The sequence below is a fragment of the Schistocerca serialis genome, chromosome 7, assembly GCF_023864345.2.
Source record: "Schistocerca serialis cubense isolate TAMUIC-IGC-003099 chromosome 7, iqSchSeri2.2, whole genome shotgun sequence".
Lineage (NCBI taxonomy): Eukaryota > Metazoa > Arthropoda > Insecta > Orthoptera > Acrididae > Schistocerca > Schistocerca serialis.
Genome location: NC_064644.1, coordinates 9,166,308 through 9,174,229, shown reverse-complemented (window position 1 = coordinate 9,174,229; position 7,922 = coordinate 9,166,308). Strand labels below are relative to the sequence as shown.

Here is a 7,922-nt window from a genome sequence, read left to right as displayed (position 1 = left end):
GCCCATCTGTACCGCGCTGCACGGTGTCGTGGTTGCAGAGATGGACGTCGCCATGGACGTCGGGAATGAAGTTGCGCACCAGGCAGCCTGTTGCGCACAGTTTGAGTCGCAACACGAGGTCCTGTGGCTGCACAAAGAGCATTATTCAACATGGAGGCTTTGGTGTCAGGGTTCCTCCGAGCCATGATCCGTAGGCAGCGGTCATGCAGTGCAGTAGTGGCCCTCTGGTGCACGGTTGTTTACATCTTTGGACATGTTTAGTGACATCACTGAACAGACAAAGGGACTGTGTCTGTGATACAATATCCGCAGTCAACGTCTATCTTCAGGAGTTCTGGGAACCGGTGTGATGCAATACTTTTTTTGATGTGAATAATTTCTGTTAATAACAACTTTTATTCTCAATAAGTGGTTTGCTTCCTATGGTAATAATAATAAATTTGATTATTGTAAGTATTCAAATCACAAAATTTATTAATTAAAAACACGGTGAGAAATGTTACTAACCTGAGACATTACATCACCAATCAAATTATCTTCTTAAACTACCCTACCATTGGCACAATGGGAACCCTATTCCTTATTGCACCCCTTTCCGTAACTTATGTTGGCTCATACGGCTCACGCAAGTCGTTGTTCTACTGAAGCTCCTCCTAGACGGACACAGAATCAGCGATCTCAGGCAAAGAGCTAGTGGAACAGGAACTCATTTAAAATTACATTGCCCTAATTTGACAGCTGTTTGCGCTAATATCACCGTAATTCAGTGTGACGACCACAACGGTCGTCCCGGGCAACGGCGTGATGTCGTCTTTCCCCTGCGAAATCTGGACTTTGCACAAAAACGTGGACGTGATTTCCGCCCGAAAAACTCCTGACCGTAAGTTGCTCCAGTGCAGAGTCACGAGTCGATACACAGTCTACTTGCACAAATGCCAGGAGTAGTTGGTAGACTCAGGTGCGCTGCAGCAAAGGAACACTTCATGTTGGCCGGCCGGGGTGGCCGAACGGTTCTAGGCGCTACAGTCTGTAACCGCGCGACCACTACGGTCACAGGTTCGAATCTTGCCTCGGGCATGGATGTGTATGATGTCCTTAGGTTAGTTAGGTTTAAGTAGTTCTAAGTTCTAGGGGACTGATGACCTCAGCAGTTAAGTCCCATAGTGCTCATAGCCATTTCAACTTAATGTTGCATTCGAATGCCACAGGTAAGCACAAATCTGTTTTCTCTTCTCAGAGCAACAGATGGTTCTACCTTTGTGGAGACGTATGCACTAACTCTGAACAATTGGAGAGGGATCACTGGTCGCAATTTCAGCAATATCTCCAAACGTAACTATGTCTAGGCCTCCACTCGCAGACGAGACACTCCGTGTCTGCTCAGTACCACACCAGACACCCCAGTCCCCCTACCTCTCCCTGCCGCCAAACTTCCCACTTCCTCTCCCATGTATCCCTACGCGTTTTCGCCCAACCAGGACTCTGAATTATCGCTCGGTGCTGCCACCTTTCATGGGCGCGCCGTATTTTTGTAACTTGTTGCACTGCTGCAACGGCGAGAAACAGTCTCTCTCTTTCTCAGATGTACGCTCTCTCCCTCCCTCCCTCCCTCCCTCCCTCCAGCTGATACATAGCCAACTGTACTTGCTCCAACAGCGGGGTAAAGAGGTATCCTTCTGCTGGGTGCCTGGTCATGTCGGCATCTGGGGCAATGAACAGGCTGATCGGGCTGCCAAGGAGGCCAGCAGAGAGCAGGATGTGGTCCAGTGTCCTATGCCCTTGCAGTCAGTCATCGCTGCACTCCACAGGAAGTGCATGGAGTTGTGGGAGGACGAATGGCTGGCGGTGACGGCCAATAAACTGCGGTCGGTAAAGTCAACCACTCGACCGTGGCGTTCCTCCTGTCGGTTGCTCAGGCGGGAAGAGGTGGCCCTCACACGTCTTCGGATCGGGCACTGTCCTCTGACGCATAGCTATTTATTACGGCGGGAGGATCCTCCGTTTTGTGATGCTTGTGGCGTGCACATCTCTGTCCGCCACATTTTAACAGACTGCATTTTATACCGTGATGCACGGGCAGAAGCACAAGTTGATGGTGATCTGCCCTGTGTTTTAGCTAATGATGAGACGTGTGTGTCTAGGGTTTTTAAGTTTTGTGATGTGTCTGGACTCTGGCCTAAACTTTTAGGCTGGAGGTTTTAGTGTATTGCAGAGTGGCTCACTCCTCCCTTTTTTTCCTTGCGGTCAGCCAGCCACTTCCATCTGCTACATTGTTTTAGCCCCCTCTCTCGTTTTCTTCCTGTGTTGTCCATGTTTTACTGCTGACGCCCTGCTTCATCCCACGCTTCGGTGTGGGTGAGCACATCTTTTCCGATGATTGTTTCCCGTGTTTTATGTTCCGTTTTATGTAAATATTCTGAGCTTTTTTTTTTCCTTGACACCCGTCTTACTATGATACTGAACGGGCGCTGAAGACCTTGCTGTCGTGCGCCCACAAAACCCCTCTACAACAACAACTCCGCCTGTGTGGTCTCGGGCTATCCCGGTGCCCCCTGCGGTCTCTCGTGCCACTCTCCACTCTGCCGCCGAAGCAGCCGCCGTTTGGAGCTCCGGCCACCTCGCTTGTTCCACAGCCCAAAACAGCTCTTCCTGTGTCCGTAAAACCACCTTCCCAATGATGATATGAACAGTTCTCAAAATATTACGTACCAGTATGAACCTTGGTTTTGCTGTTAGTGTTATTCTGCCTAACGGCTATACCTATCCGCGTGGTATTTGTCATTTACTTTCTGAATCAGTCCCATGTAAGGTGCTGAAATCTGTCACCTTACAAGGTTTTTCGTTATTTATCTCAGTCGCTTCAGGGAAGCGCAGGAATGATTCCTTCTAAAAGGCACCACCGCTTTCCTTCTCCATCCTTCCCTAATCCGAGCTTGTGCTCCGTCTCTAACGACATCGCTGTCGAAGGGACCTCAAACAGTCTCATCCTCCAAATACCCTGGCAGGCTGAGATAAATGAAAGAAGTCTACTATTAGTAACGAATATGTGGGGAGGAACTAAGTAAGCTGTTACAGAAGTCTACTATTAATGACGAATATGGGAGGAGGAAGTAAGTAAGCTGTTGCCGTTTCTGCTAATGATTCAATGCGAGGTAGTGAGATGTCTGAGCATCAACGATGAATACAAAATAGAGGATTACGTCGCACGGTCTGTAGGCCGAACGAAAAGTATTTGGTAAAAGAAGATTTACAACACTGAATCGTCTTAACAATGTTCTTCGCATATAAGTGTACCTAATGACCCTGGTTAATCTACATTTAAGTGACATGGGATTGACTAACTAACCCGAAATGATATGCAGACCAAGTCGATTACTCTAAATTTATTTCATAAAGATTTATACACACGCGAAAAGCTAAGCATAGTGAACGTCTTTCTTCAAAAATAACAGGAAATACTTGAAGTATTAAACTGTCTCACTGACAAATAATGCACGTGTGGTGGGCCCGCCAGCTACTGGGAAACACAGTGCAAAAGATTCATCACTTTCAGAGATCGCAGTTGAGTCGCCCGTAAGTGAGAGAACTGTGTTACCCGTGGCATTACGGAGGGTTAGACTCGCACAAGGAATAGTATGTACACCAAGCAAGTGAACAAGCAAGTCGTGATAACAGGAGATTCACAGTAACAAACGTTGAGTCCTGAATCTCGAAATTATTTTAAGGACAAATTGAGAAACATAAATGCGGCTGTGAAACGATTCTAGTTTGATCGCAAGGTTCCTAAACAATGCAGCGAGAATAATCTCCATTCTGGCTGCCACCGCAGATGTCGAACGAACATCCACTGCACTTCGTCGATCTCAAAATCTACATCTACATCTATACTTGATTACTCTGCTATTCACTAAAATCCTAACAATGCAGTGACAATAATCTCCATTCTGACTGCCACCGCAGATGTCGAACGAACATCCACTGCTCTCCGTCGATCTCAAAATCTACATCTATACTTGATTACTCTGCTATTCACTTAAATCCTAACAATGCAGTGACAATAATCTCCACTCTGGCTGCCACCGCAGATGTCGAACGAACATCCACTGCACTTCGTCGATCTCAAAACCTACATCTACATCTACATGATTACTCTGCTATTCACAATAAAGTGACTGGCAGAGGGTTCAATGAAGCACCTTCAAGCTGTCTCTCTACCGTTCCACTCTCGAACGGCGCGCAAGAAAATCGAGCACTTAAATTTTTCTTTGCGAACCTTGATTCCTCTTATTTTATCGTGATGATCATTTCTCCCTAGAAGCGGCTGTCCTCCAACGATCTCCATGACACAATATTCTCTCTACCAATCACTATCTTAGCTGCTCTCCGAAACAGATTCTTCTCTGTACTTTTTCGTTTCTCTAACTTTGGCATCTCGACAACAATAATTCCGCCTAAAGTCCGCGTCAGCCAACCAGGGCTGATGCTTATTTGTTTCACGAGTTGGAAGAAGGAAAACTTCCCACTCAACTCCCCTCCACTTGCCTTATGAGCCTCAGAAAGATCCGCCCACACATTAGAGGCTAATAAGAGCCCTAGTCTTGACGTTTGCCTATGAGATACGAGCAAATACTCGTTTCTCTCGCTACCGTTGTGAATATCTTTGGTAAACACCTTTGACATTGGTACGTCTGCCGGGGGCGTAACTTTCCATTCAATCAGCAGGCTGTCAACTTTCGACTGGCGCCAGCATGTCACTTTCGACGTAAACGACCGTTAGTTTCTGAGCTCACTTCTCTGCGCTGGAACCATCGTGTCTGCAGGAGGAGTGTCTCGGGCGTGCCGCGGTCATAACTTCCTACATAATCTGTAGGGTTTCAACTTCCGACTGGTGCCAGCATACAGCTTAGGGGCGCCAACCACCTTCAGCTTCTGAGCTGACATCTCTAAGCTAGCGGCTACACGTCTGCAAGAGGCGTGTCTCCAGCGTTGGTGAGGTGACCTCCGGGCTGCATGCGACCGAGAAAGGACCACGACCAACACCTACCGGGCTTGTAAGTAGGTCTGCTGTATACATTATTTCATCTCTCTTATGTAGACATGACACAAAGCTTTGGATCAAGGCAACCAGGTATTTCTTGATTACCGACAAGCATTTGACTCAGTACCGCACCTACGGTTATTGTCAAAAGTACCATCGTATGGGGGTATCAAGTGAAATTTGTCACTGGATTGAGGACTCTTTGGTAGGGAGGACACAGCGAGTTATTTTGACTGGAGAGTCATCGTCATAGAAGTATCTTCGGGTATGCCCCAGGGAAGTGTGGTTCAAAATGGTTCAAATGGTTCTGAGCACTATGGGACTTAACATCTGTGGTCATCAGTCCCCTAGAACTTAGAAATACTTAAACCTAATTAACCTAAGGACATCACACACATCCATGCCCGAGGCAGGATTCGAACCTGCGGCCGTAGCGGTCACGCGGTTCCAGACTGAAGCGCCTAGAACCGCACGGCCAAGGGAAGCGTGTTCTGACCCTTGCCGTTCATATTGTATGTTACTGACCTTGCAGGCAATATCAACAGTAAAATCAGGCTTTTTGCAGATGATGAGATTATCTGTAATGAAGTACTATCTGAAAGAACTTGCATGAGTATTCAGCCAGATCTTGATAAGATTTCAACCTGGTGCAGAGACTGGCAACTTGCTGTAAATGTTCAGAAATGTAAAATTTTGCACTTCACAAAACGAAAAATAGTAGTATCTTATGGCTATAATATCAGTGTCACTGTTGGAATTGCCCAACTTGTACAAATACCTTGGTATAACACTTTGTAGGGATATGAAAAAGAATCATCACATAGCTTCAGTTGTGGGTGAAGCAGGTGGTAGATTTACGTTTATTGGTAGAATGCTGCGGAAGTGCAATCAGTCTACAAAGAAGATTGCTTACAAATCACTCGTGCGACTCATCCTAGAGTACTGTTCAGATGGGTCTAACAGGGGGTATTGAACGTATACAGAGAATGGCAGCTCGAATGGTCGCAGGTTTGTTTAATCCGTGTGAGAGTGCAACAGAGATACTGAAGGAGCTGATATGGTAGACTGTTGAAGACAGACGTAAGCTATCCCGAGAAGGAAAGTCTAACAAAGTTTCAAGAACCGGCTTTAAATGATGGCTCTAGGAATATACTATAATCCCCTACATATCATTCACGTAAGGATCGCGAGTATAAAGCACTCCATCTTCAGACCACAAGTGGCCCATCGAGACCATCCGACCGCCGTGTCATCCTCCGATGAGAATGTGGATAGGAGGGGCGTGTGGTCAACACACCGCTCTCCCGGTCGTTATGATGTTTTTCTGTGACCGGAGCCGCTACTATTCGGTCAAGTAGCTCTTCAATTGGCATCACGAGGCTGAGTGCACCCCGAAAAATGGCAACAGCGCATGGCGACCCGGATGGTCACCCATCCAAGTGCCGGCCACGCCCGACAGCGCTTAACATCGGTGATCTCACGGGAACCGGTGTATCCACTGCGGCAAGGCCGTTGCCCCCATCGTGAGTATAAGATCAGAGTAATTGCTGCAAGCACAGGGGCAGTCAGACAACCATTCTTCCCGTTCTCCAAACGTGAATGGAACGGGAAGGAACCCTAATAACTGGTACAATGGGACGTACCGTCTGCCATGCACCTCACGGTGGTTTGTAGAGTATAGATGCAGATGTAGAACAAACCTTACTGCAAGAGAGCGCGAATCGCGTTTGAAACTCGGCCGCCTGAACATTACCTCATACGAACGAAAAGCTGTTATTTCACTGAGACATTACTTGCTTCTTCCTTGACCTGGTAAGAATGGTATCAAACTGTCTATCGAGATTCTGTTAAAAGAAGCTAATTATGAAGGTGAGTGCAACTGTTTCTGCTCAGTTTAGGCTCACGTTATTGTGGTGGCGCTGCACTCCAAACGGGTGCGGTCATGGGATTGCTGGCCCGCAGTGTCCTTGGAGGAGGGTGGAAACATCCGGGAGTGTCAGCAGCGTCTAAGTTTGTCAAGAACTTCGTCCTGTTGCCCATCGCGTTGACGGCAAAATGTGTGGGAATCAACGCCCCAAGGAAAAGAGTGGTTTCATCGGAGCCCCTGAGTTCTTCCCGTGTCCTTCCTCAGCGACTGTCTCTCTCAATGTATTCTTCGGCCACATTTGAAAACCACGAGACTTCAGCGCTGGGCATCCCGGTTCTGACCTCCATCACAGAGGTGGCAAACGAAGTAGTGAAACGTCGCTAATGAGCTTTCGCTTGGTACTTAAATCTTCATGGCCAGCGCCACTCAGGAGGGGGAGGGGTCACGAATGAGAAATGCGACTCTGCAGAGCTCTTAACCCGACTGCGAGTTGGTGGGCGGTCTCCACCTCGTGTCCTTTCAAGAAGCTCATTATAGGCGCCGGCAAATTTAGTAGGGGTGACAATATTCTAAGGACAGGCACTTCAAGTCACCCACTGCTTAGTGGTAGGTGCCATGACGTTCCGTACCTTGTGTTTGCGAAGTGTGCTGTTGATGGAACGTAACAGTTGTTTAGCCAAAGGAACGCAGCGACAGGGAGGCGCCAACATGGTCATTTACTCGCAAATTTCTCCTTTTCTTTCTGGAGACAATTACTCGTTACCCCTTGAATCGTTCTTCTTTGACAAAGTCATCTCTCAAGCCATGGAAAAGGTGTTCGCGTGGCCCCATGATAGCGACTAACCACGCAGTAGGACGCAGTTCTCTTGCTTTTTTCGAAGTGACTGCGCAGTGAAATTTCAAAGTTCCTGTGTCCATATTTGTGGCGACATACTTGCACCATTTCGGCCATCATCTAGCAGACTCTCTATGTTCTTGCGTCTGAACGACGAGTTGGCAATTCTCTATTTCTTTTGT

At 47.4% G+C, this 7,922-nt stretch overlaps 1 pseudogene; it reads right to left on the bottom strand.

The window, feature by feature from the left end:
• Positions 1–6,437: 6,437 nt before the first annotated feature.
• Positions 6,438–6,555, bottom strand: LOC126413393 (5S ribosomal RNA; annotated as a pseudogene).
• Between the last annotated feature and the right edge of the window lie 1,367 nt (positions 6,556–7,922).